The sequence below is a fragment of the Equus caballus genome, chromosome 24 (genome assembly GCF_041296265.1).
Source record: "Equus caballus isolate H_3958 breed thoroughbred chromosome 24, TB-T2T, whole genome shotgun sequence".
In the NCBI taxonomy this organism is placed as follows: domain Eukaryota; kingdom Metazoa; phylum Chordata; class Mammalia; order Perissodactyla; family Equidae; genus Equus; species Equus caballus.
Window position 1 is genome coordinate 5,839,628 of NC_091707.1, and position 12,937 is coordinate 5,852,564.

Sequence of the window (12,937 nt, forward strand, 5' to 3'; positions counted from 1 at the left end):
AGACCCGCTTGGCGGACATTGCGGAAACACCTGTAGGGCCGGGTGGAACCACATCTCAGAAGTGCCTGAAACGTGTTCATGAGATGCTGGAACCACACCCCGAACAGACGGATACCACCTGCCAGAACCGCCTGAGCCACCTGCTGAGCACGCCAGAACCACCTGCTCGACTCACCGGTACCACCTACCTGACACGCCAAAATCACCTGCTGGGTATGCCAGAACCACTTGGCGGACACTCCGGAATCATCTGCCGGACATGCCGGAACCAGCTCTCAGACACACCAGAACCAAGTGCCGGAGACGCCGGAAGCACCTGCCGAGGATGCCGGAGCCACCTGCTCGACTCGCCAGAAACACCTGCCGGACACGCCAAAATCACCTGCCGGGTATGCCAGAACCACCTGTCGGACACTACGGAATCACCTGCCGCGCATGCCGGAACCACCTCTCAGACGCGCCGGAAGCACGTGCCAGACACGCCGGAAACACCTACCGGACAGACCGGAACCACCTGCCAAGACCGCCAGAGCCACCTGTTCGACTCGCTGGAACCACCTGCCGGACAGGCCAATATCAACTGCTGGCTATGCCAGAACCACCTGGGGGACAGTCCGGGATCACCTGCCAGCCATGGCGGAACCACCTCTCAGACGTACCAGAACCACCTGCCGGAGAAGCTGGAAACACGTCCTGGACAGACTGGAACCACGTGACGCCCATGCCTGAACCACCTGCCGAGCACGGCGGAACCACCTGCCGGACACGCCAAAATCACCTGCGGGCTACGCCAGAACCACTTGGACGACTCTCCGAAATGACCTGCCGGGCATGTTGGAATCACCTCTCAGACGTGCCAGAAGCACGTGGAGGACAGTCCGGAATCACCCGTTGGGCATACGCAACCACCTCTGAGACGTACCAGAACCACGTGCCGTGCACGCCGGAACCACCTACCGGACAGACCGGAATCAACTTTTGGGCATGCCGGAACCACCAGTCAGATGTGCCAGAAACACGTGCCAGAGACGCCGGAAGCACATGCCCAGCACATCGCAACCACCTGCTCAACTCGCCTGAACCACCTGCCGGACACGCCAAAATCACCTGCCCGCTACACCAGCACCACTTCGGGGACAAGCCGGAATCACCTGAGGGGCATGCCGGCACAGCCTCTCAGACTGAACCTCGTCCCGGACACCACAGAACCACCTGCCGGACAGACCGGAACCACCTGCCGGACACGCCGGAACCACCGGCTCCACCCGCCGGAACGACCGCTGGACATGCAAAATCACCTGCCGGCTACGCCGGAAACACTTGGCGAACACTCCAGAATCACCTGCCGGGCATGCCTGAACCACCTCTCAGATATGCCAGAACCACGTGCCAATGACCCCGGAAGCACCTGCCGAGCACGCCGGAACCACCTGCTCGACTCGCCAGAACCACCTGCCGGACACGCAAAAATCACCTGCCGGCTACGCCACAACCAGTTGGGGAACACTTCGGAATCACCTGCCGGGCTTGCTGGAACCACCTTCCGGTCATGCGAATATCACCTGCTGGGTATGCCAGAACCACTTGGCGGACACTCCGGAATCATCTGCCGGACATGCCGGAACCAGCTCTCAGACACACCAGAACCAAGTGCCGGAGACGCCGGAAGCACCTGCCGAGCATGCCGGAGCCACCTGCTTGACTCGCCAGAACCACCCTCCGGACACGCAAAAATCACCTGCCGGCTACGCCACAACCAGTTGGGGAAAACTTCGGAATCACCTGCCGGGCTTGCTGGAACCACCTGCCGGTCATGCCAAAATCACCTGCCAACTACGCCAGTACCACTTGGCGGACACTGTGGAAACACCTGTCGGGCCGGCCGGAACCACATCTCAGACGTGCCAGAACCATGTGCATGAGATGCTGGAACCACACCTCGAACAGACGGAAAACACCTGCCAGACCCGTCTGAACAACCTGCCGAGCACGCCGGAGCCACCTGCTCGACTCGCCGGAACCACCTACCTGACATGCCCAAATCACCAGCCGGGTATGCCAGAACCACTTGGCGGACACTCCGGAATCATCTGCCGGACATGCCGGAACCAGCTCTCAGACACACCAGAACCAAGTGCCGGAGACGCCGGAAGCACCTGCCGAGCATACCGGAGCCACCTGCTCGACTCGCCAGAAACACCTGCCGGACACGCCAAAATCACGTGCCGGGTACGCCAGAACCACCTGGCGGACACTCCGAAACCACCTGTCGCGCATGACGGAACCACCTCTCAGACGTGCCGGAAGCACGTGCCGGACACGCCGGAATCACCTACCGGACAGACCGGAACCACCTGCCGAGCACGCCGGAGCCACCTCTCAGATGTGCCGGAAGCACGTGCCAGACACGCCGGAAACACCTACCGGACAGACCGGAACCACCTGCCAAGAACGCCGGAGCCACCTGTTCGACTCGCTTGGAACCTCCTCCCGGACAGGCCAATATCAACTGCTGGCTATGCCAGAACCACCTGGGGGACGGTCCGGGATCACCTGCCAGCCATGGCGGAACCACCTCTCAGACGTACCAGAACCACCTGCCGGAGAAGCTGGAAACACGTCCTGGACAGACTGGAACCACGTGACGCCCATTCCTGAACCACCTGCCGAGCACGGCGGAACCACCTGCCGGACACGCCAAAATCACCTGCGGGCTACGCCAGAACCACTTGGACGACTCTCCGAAATGACCTGCCGGGCATGTTGGAACCACCTCTCAGACGTGCCAGAAGCACGTGGCGGACAGTCCGGAATCACCTGTTGGGCATACGCAACCACCTCTGACACGTACAAGAACCACGTGCCATGCACGCCGGAACCACCTACCGGACAGACCGGAATCAACTTTTGGGCATGCCGGAACCACCAGTCAGATGTGCCAGAAACACGTGCCGGAGACGCCGGAAGCACCTGCCGAGCACGTCGCAACCACCTGCTCAACTCGCCTGAACCACCTGCCGGACACGCCAAAATCACCTGCCCGCTACACCAGCACCACTTCAGGGACAAGCCGGAATCACGTGAGGGGCATGCCGGCACAGCCTCTCAGACTGAACCTCGTGCCGGACACCACAGAACCACCTGCCGGACAGACCGGAACCACCTGCCGGACACGCCGGAACCACCGGCTCGACCCGCCGGAACGACCGCTGGACATGCAAAATCACCTGTCGGCCACGCCGGAAAAACTTGCCGAACACTCCGGAATCACCTGCCGGGCATGCCGGAACCACCTCTCAGATATGCCAGAACCACGTGCCAATGACCCCGGAAGCACCTGCCCAGCACTCCGGAACCACCTGCTCGACTCGCCAGAACCACCTGCCGGACACGCAAAAATCACCTGCCGGCTACGCCACAACCAGTTGGGGAACACTTCGGAATCACCTGCCGGGCTTGCTGGAACCACCTGCCGGTCATGCCAAAATCACCTGCCAACTACGCCAGTACCACTTGGCAGACACTGTGGAAACACCTGTCGGGCCGGCCGGAACCACATCTCAGACGTGCCAGAACCATGTGCATGAGATGCTGGAACCACACCCCGAAAAGATGGAAAACACCTGCCAGACCCGTCTGAACAACCTGCCGAGCACGCCGGAGCCACCTGCTCGACTCGCCGGAACCACCTACCTGACATGCCCAAATCACCAGCCGGGCATGCCAGAACCACTTGGCGGACACTCCGGAATCATCTGATGGACATGCCGGAACCAGCTCTCAGAGACACCACAACCAAATGCCGGAGACGCCGGAAGCACCTGCCGAGAATGCCGGAGCCACCTGTTTGACTCGCCAGGAACACCTGCCGGACACGCCAAAATCACCTGCCGGGTACGCCAGAACCACCTGGCGGACACTCCGAAATCACCTGTCTCGCATGCCGGGACCAAATATCAGACGTGCCGGAAGCACGTGCCGGACACGCCGGAATCACCTACCGGACAGACCGGAACCACCTGCCGAGCACGCCGGAGCCAACTGCCGGACACGCCAAAATCACCTGCGGGCTACGCCAGAACCACTTAGACGACTCTCCGAAATGACCTTCCGGTCACGTTGGAACCACCTCTCAGACGTGCCAGAAGCACGTGGCGGACAGTCCGGAATCACCTGTTGGGCATACGCAACCACCTCTGACACGTACCAGAACCACGTGCCGTGCACGCCGGAACCACCTACCGGACAGACCGGAATCAACTTTTGGGCATGCCGGAACCACCAGTCAGATGTGCCAGAAACACGTGCCGGAGACGCCGGAAGCACCTGCCGAGCACGTCGCAACCACCTGCTCAACTCGCCTGAACCACCTGCCGGACACGCCAAAATCACCTGCCCGCTACACCAGCACCATTTCGGGGACAAGCCGGAATCACGTGAGGGGCATGCCGGCACAGCCTCTCAGACTGAACCTCGTGCCGGACACCACAGAACCACCTGCCGGACAGACCGGAACCACCTGCCGGACACGCCGGAACCACCGGCTCGACCCGCCGGAACGACCGCGGGACATGCAAAATCACCTGCCGGCTACGCCGGAAACACTTGGCGAACACTCCGGAATCACCTGCCGGGCATGCCGGAACCACCTCTCAGATATGCCAGAACCACGTGCCAATGACCCCGGAAGCACCTGCCGAGCATGCAGGAAACACCTGCTCGACTCGCCAGAACCACCTGCCGGACACGCAAAAATCACCTGCCGGCTACGCCACAACCAGTTGGGGAACACTTCGGAATCACCTGCCGGGCTTGCTGGAACCACCTGCCTTTCATGCCAAAATCACCTGCCAACTACGCCAGTACCACTTGGCGGACACTGTGGAAACACCTGTCGGGCCGGCCGGAACCACATCTCAGACGTGCCAGAACCATGTGCATGAGATGCTGGAACCACACCCCGAACAGACGGAAAACACCTGCCAGACCCGTCTGAACAACCTGCCGAGCACGCCGGAGCCACCTGCTCGACTCGCCGGAACCACCTACCTGACATGCCCAAATCACCAGCCGGGTATGCCAGAACCACTTGGCGGACACTCCGGAATCATCTGCCGGACATGCCGGAACCAGCTCTCAGACACACCAGAACCACGTGCCGGAGACGCCGGAAGCACCTGCCGAGCATGCCGGAGCCACCTGCTCGACTCGCCAGAAACACCTGTATGACACGCCAAAATCACCTGCCGGGTACGCCAGAACCACCTGGCGGACACTCCGAAATCACCTGTCGCGCATGCCGGAACCACCTCTCAGACGTGCCGGAAGCACGTGCCGGACACGCCGGAATCACCTACCGGACAGACCGGAACCACCTGCCGAGCACGCCGGAGCCACCTGTTCGACTCGCTGGAACCACCTGCCGGACAGGCCAATATCAACTGCTGGCTATGCCAGAACCACCTGGGGGACGGTCCGGAATCACCTGCCAGCCATGGCGGAACCACCTCTCAGACGTAGCAGAACCACCTGCCGGAGAAGCTGGAAACACGTCCTGGACAGTCTGGAACCACCTGCCGGCCAAGCCTGAACCACCTGCCAAGCACAATGGAACAACCTGCCAGACACGCCAAAATCACCTGCGTGTTATGCCAGAACCACTTGGAGGACTCTCTGGGATGACCTGCCGGGCATGCCGGAACCACCTCTCAGACGTGCCAGAACCACATGCCGTGCAGGCTGGAACCACCTACCGGACAGACCGGAATCACCTTTAGGGCATGCCGGAACCACCTGTCAGATATGCCAGAAACACGTGCCGGAGACGCCGGAAGCACCTGCCAAGCACGTTGGAACCACCTTCTCAACTCGCCTGAACCACCTGCCGGACATGCCAAAATCACCTGCCGACTATGCCAGAACCACTTGGCGAACACTCCGGAATCACTTGCCGGGCATGCAGGAACCACCTCTCAGACATGCCAGAACCCCGTGCCAATGACCCCGGAAGCACCAGCCGAGCACGCCAGAACCACCTGCTCGACTCGCCAGAACCACCTGCCGATCACGCAAAAATCACCTGCCGGGTACGCCACAACCAGTTGGTGAACACTTTGGAATCACCTGCCAGGCCTGCTGGAACCACCTGCCAGTCATGCCAAAATCACCTGCCAACTACGCCAGAACCGCTTGGCGGACACGGCGGAAACACCTGTCGGGCCGGCTGGAACCACATCTCAGACGTGCCAGAAACGTGTTCATGAGATGCTGGAACCACACCCCGAACAGACGGATACCACCTGCCAGAACCGCCTGAACCACCTGCTGAGCACGCCGGAACCACCTGCTCGACTCACCGGTACCACCTCGCTGACACGCCAAAATCACCTGCTGGGTATGCCAGAACCACTTGGCGCACACTCCGGAATCATCTGCCGGACATGCCGGAACCAGCTCTCAGACACACCAGAACCAAGTGCCGGAGACGCCGGAAGCACCTGCCGAGCATGCCGGAGCCACCTGCTCGACTCGCCAGAAACACCTGCCGGACACGCCAAAATCACCTGCCGGGTACGCCAGAACAACCTGGCGGACACTCCGAAACCACCTGTCGCGCATGCCGGAATCACCTCTCAGACGTGCCGGAAGCACGTGCCGGAAACGCCGGAATCTCCTACCGGACAGACCGGAACCACCTGCCGAGCACGCCGGAGCCACCTGTTCGACTCGCTGGAACCACCTGCCGGACAGGCCAATATCAACTGCTGGCTATGCCAGAACCACCTGGGGGACAGTCCGGGATCACCTGCCAGCCATGGCGGAACCACCTCTCAGACGTACCAGAACCACCTGCCGGAGAAGCTGGAAACACGTCCTGGACAGACTGAAACCACGTGACGGCCATGCCTGAACCACCTGCCGAGCACGGCGGAACCACCTGCCGGACACGCCAAAATCACCTGCGGGCTACGCCAGAACCACTTGGACGACTCTCCGAAATGACCTGCCGGGCATGTTGGAACCACCTCTCAGACGTGCCAGAAGCACGTGGCGGACAGTCCGGAATCACCTGTTGGGCATACGCAACCACCTCTGACACGTACCAGAACCACGTGCCGTGCACGCCGGAACCACCTACCGGACAGACCGGAATCAACTTTTGGGCATGCCGGAACCACCAGTCAGATGTGCCAGAAACACGTGCCGGAGACGCCGGAAGCACCTGCCGAGCACGTCGCAACCACCTGCTCAACTCGCCTGAACCACCTGCCGGACACGCCAAAATCACCTGCCCGCTACACCAGCACCACTTCAGGGACAAGCCGGAATCACGTGAGGGGCATGCCGGCACAGCCTCTCAGACTGAACCTCGTGCCGGACACCACAGAACCACCTGCCGGACAGACCGGAACCACTTGCCGGACACGCCGGAACCACCGGCTCGACCCACCGGAACGACCGCTGGACATGCAAAATCACCTGCCGGCTACGCCGGAAACACTTGGCGAACACTCCAGAATCACCTGCCGGGCATGCCGGAACCACCTCTCAGATATGCCAGAACCACGTGCCAATGACCCCGGAAGCACCTGCCGAGCACGCCGGAACCACCTGCTCGACTAGCCAGAACCACCTGCCGGACACGCAAAAATCACCTGCCGGCTGCGCCACAACCAGTTGGGGAACACTTCGGAATCACCTGCCGGGCTTGCTGGAACCACCTGCCGGTCATGCGAAAATCACCTGCTGGGTATGCCAGAACCACTTGGCGGACACTCCGGAATCATCTGCCGGACATGCCGGAACCAGCTCTCAGACACACCAGAACCAAGTGCCGGAGACGCCGGAAGCACCTGCCGAGCATGCCGGAGCCACCTGCTCGACTCGCCAGAAACACCTGCCGGACACGCCAAAATCACCTGCCGGGTATGCCAGAACCACCTGTCGGAAACTACGGAATCACCTGCCGCGCATGCCGGAACCACCTCTCAGACGTGCCGGAAGCACGTGTCAGACACGCCGGAAACACCTTCCGGACAGACCGGAACCACCTGCCAAGAACGCCAGAGCCACCTGTTTGACTCGCTGGAACCACCTGCCGGACAGGCCAATATCAACTGCTGGCTATGCCAGAACCACCTGGGGGACAGTCCGGGATCACCTGCCAGCCATGGCGGAACCACCTCTCAGACGTACCAGAACCACCTGCCGGAGAAGCTGGAAACACGTCCTGGACAGACTGGAACCACGTGACGGCCATGCCTGAACCACCTGCCGAGCACGGCGGAACCACCTGCCGGACACGCCAAAATCACCTGCGGGCTACGCCAGAACCACTTAGACGACTCTCCGAAATGACCTTCCGGTCACGTTGGAACCACCTCTCAGACGTGCCAGAAGCACGTGGCGGACAGTCCGGAATCACCTGTTGGGCATACGCAACCACCTCTGACACGTACCAGAACCACGTGCCGTGCACGCCGGAACCACCTACCGGACAGACCGGAATCAACTTTTGGGCATGCCGGAACCACCAGTCAGATGTGCCAGAAACACGTGCCGGAGACGCCGGAAGCACCTGCCGAGCACGTCGCAACCACCTGCTCAACTCGCCTGAACCACCTGCCGGACACGCCAAAATCACCTGCCCGCTACACCAGCACCACTTCGGGGACAAGCCGGAATCACGTGAGGGGCATGCCGGCACAGCCTCTCAGACTGAACCTCGTGCCGGACACCACAGAACCACCTGCCGGACAGACCGGAACCACCTGCCGGACACGCCGGAACCACCGGCTCGACCCGCCAGAACGACCGCTGGACATGCAAAATCACCTGCCGGCTACGCCAGAAACACTTCGCGAACACTCCAGAATCACCTGCCGGGCATGCCGGAACCACCTCTCAGATATGCCAGAACCACGTGCCAATGACCCCGGAAGCACCTGCCGAGCACGCCGGAACCACCTGCTCGACTCGCCAGAACCACCTGCCGGACACGCAAAAATCACCTGCCGGCTACGCCACAACCAGTTGGGGAAAACTTCGGAATCACCTGCCGGGCTTGCTGGAACCACCTGCCGGTCATGCCAAAATCACCTGCCAACTACGCCAGTACCACTTGGCGGACACTGTGGAAACACCTGTCGGGCCGGCCGGAACCACATCTCAGACGTGCCAGAACCATGTGCATGAGATGCTGGAACCACACCCTGAACAGACGGAAAACACCTGCCAGACCCGTCTGAACAACCTGCCGAGCACGCCGGAGCCACCTGCTCGACTCGCCGGAACCACCTACCTGACATGCCCAAATCACCAGCCGGGTATGCCAGAACCACTTGGCGGACACTCCGGAATCATCTGCCGGACATGCCGGAACCAGCTCTCAGACACACCAGAACCACGTGCCGGAGACGCCGGAAGCACCTGCCGAGCATGCCGGAGCCACCTGCTCGACTCGCCAGAAACACCTGTCGGACACGCCAAAATCACCTGCCGGGTACGCCAGAATCACCTGGCGGACACTCCGAAATCACCTGTCGCGCATGCCGGAACCACCTCTCAGACGTGCCGGAAGCACGTGCCGGACACGCCGGAATCACCTACCGGACAGACCGGAACCACCTGCCGAGCACGCCGGAGCCACCTGTTCGACTCGCTGGAACCACCTGCCGGACAGGCCAATATCAACTGCTGGCTATGCCAGAACCACCTGGGGGACGGTCCGGAATCACCTGCCAGCCATGGCGGAACCACCTCTCAGACGTACCAGAACCACCTGCCGGAGAAGCTGGAAACACGTCCTGGACAGTCTGGAACCACCTGCCGGCCAAGCCTGAACCACCTGCCAAGCACAACGGAACAACCTGCCAGACACGCCAAAATCACCTGCGTGTTATGCCAGAACCACTTGGAGGACTCTCTGGGATGACCTGCCGGGCATGCCGGAACCACCTCTCAGACGTGCCAGAACCATGTGGCGGACAGTCCGGAATCACCTGTTGGGCATGCGCAACCACCTCTGACACGTACCAGAACCACATGCTGTGCAGGCTGGAACCACCTACCGGACAGACCGGAATCACCTTTCGGGCATGCCGGAACCACCTGTCAGATGTGCCAGAAACACGTGCCGGAGACGCCGGAAGCACCTGCCAAGCACGTTGGAACCACCTGCTCAACTCGCCTGAACCACCTGCCGGACATGCCAAAATCACCTGCCGACTATGCCAGAACCACTTGGTGAACACTCCGGAATCACTTGCCGGGCATGCAGGAACCACCTCTCAGACATGCCAGAACCCCGTGCCAATGACCCCGGAAGCACCAGCCGAGCACGCCGGAACCACCTGCTCGACTCGCCAGAACCACCTGCCGATCACGCAAAAATCACCTGCCGGCTACGCCACAACCAGTTGGTGAACACTTTGGAATCACCTGCCAGGCTCGCTGGAACCACCTGCCAGTCATGCCAAAATCACCTGCCAACTACGCCAGAACCTCTTGGCGGACACTGCGGAAACACCTGTCGGGCCGGCTGGAACCACATCTCAGACGTGCCAGAAACGTGTTCATGAGATGCTGGAACCACACCCCGAACAGACGGATACCACCTGCCAGAACCGCCTGAACCACCTGCTGAGCACGCCGGAACCACCTGCTCGACTCACCGGTACCACCTCCCTGACACGCCAAAATCACCTGCTGGGCATGCCAGAACCACTTGGCGCACACTCCGGAATCATCTGCCGGACATGCCGGAACCAGCTCTCAGACACACCAGAACCAAGTGCCGGAGACGCCGGAAGCACCTGCCGAGCATGCCGGAGCCACCTGCTCGACTCGCCAGAAACACCTGCCGGACACGCCAAAATCACCTGCCGGGTATGCCAGAACCACTTCGGGGACAAGCCGGAATCACGTGAGGGGCATGCCGGCACAGCCTCTCAGACTGAACCTCGTGCCGGACACCACAGAACCACCTGCCGGACAGACCGGAACCACCTGCCGGACACGCCGGAACCACCGTCTCGACCCTCCGGAACGACCGCTGGACATGCAAAATCACCTGCTGGCTACGCCGGAAACACTTGGCGAGCACTCCGGAATCACCTGCCGGGCATGCCGGAACCACCTCTCAGATATGCCAGAACCACGTGCCAATGACTCCGGAAGCACCTGCCGAGCACGCCGGAACCACCTGCTCGACTCGCCAGAACCACCTGCCGGACACGCAAAAATCACCTGCCGGCTAGGCCACAACCAGTTGGGGAACACTTCGGAATCACCTGCCGGGCTTGCTGGAACCACCTGCCGGTCATGCGAAAATCACCTGCTGGGTATGCCAGAACCACTTGGCGGACACTCCGCAATCATCTGCCGGACATGCCGGAACCAGCTCTCAGACACACCAGAACCAAGTGCCGGAGACGCCGGAAGCACCTGCCGAGCATGCCGGAGCCACCTGCTCGACTCGCCAGAAACACCTGCCGGACACGCCAAAATCACCTGCCGGGTATGCCAGAACCACCTGTCGGACACTACGGAATCACCTGCCGCGCATGCCGGAACCACCTCTCAGACGTGCCGGAAGCACGTGCCAGACACGCCGGAAACACCTACCGGACAGACCGGAACCACCTGCCAAGGACGCCGGAGCCACCTGTTTGACTCGCTGGAACCACCTGCCGGACAGGCCAATATCAACTGCTGGCTATGCCAGAACCACCTGGGGGACAGTCCGGGATCACCTGCCAGCCATGGCGGAACCACCTCTCAGACGTACCAGAACCACCTGCCGGAGAAGCTGGAAACACGTCCTGGACAGACTGGAACCACGTGACGGCCATGCCTGAACCACCTGCCGAGCACGGCGGAACCACCTGCCGGACACGCCAAAATCACCTGCGGGCTACGCCAGAACCACTTGGACGACTCTCCGAAATGACCTGCCGGGCATGTTGGAACCACCTCTCAGACGTGCCAGAAGCACGTGGCGGACAGTCCGGAATCACCTGTTGGGCATACGCAACCACCTCTGACACGTACCAGAACCACGTGCCGTGCACGCCGGAACCACCTACCGGACAGACCGGAATCCACTTTTGGGCATTCCGGACCACCAGTCAGATGTGCCAGAAACACGTGCCGGAGACGCCGGAAGCACCTGCGGAGCACGTCGCAACCACCTGATCAACTCGCCTGAACCACCTGCCGGACACGCCAAAATCACCTGCCCGCTACACCAGCACCACTTCGGGGACAAGCCGGAATCACGTGAGGGGCATGCCGGCACAGCCTCTCAGACTGAACCTCGTGCCGGACACCACAGAACCACCTGCCGGACAGACCGGAACCACCTGCCGGACACGCCGGAACCACCGGCTCGACCCGCCAGAACGACCGCTGGACATGCAAAATCACCTGCCGGCTACGCCAGAAACACTTCGCGAACACTCCAGAATCACCTGCCGGGCATGCCGGAACCACGTCTCAGATATGCCAGAACCACGTGCCAATGACCCCGGAAGCACCTGCCGAGCACGCCGGAACCACCTGCTCGACTCGCCAGAACCACCTGCCGGACACGCAAAAATCACCTGCCGGCTACGCCACAACCAGTTGGGGAAAACTTCGGAATCACCTGCCGGGCTTGCTGGAACCACCTGCCGGTCATGCCAAAATCACCTGCCAACTACGCCAGTACCACTTGGCGGACACTGTGGAAACACCTGTCGGGCCGGCCGGAACCACATCTCAGACGTGCCAGAACCATGTGCATGAGATGCTGGAACCACACCCTGAACAGACGGAAAACACCTGCCAGACCCGTCTGAACAACCTGCCGAGCACGCCGGAGCCACCTGCTCGACTCGCCGGAACCACCTACCTGACATGCCCAAATCACCAGCCGGGTATGCCAGAACCACTTGGC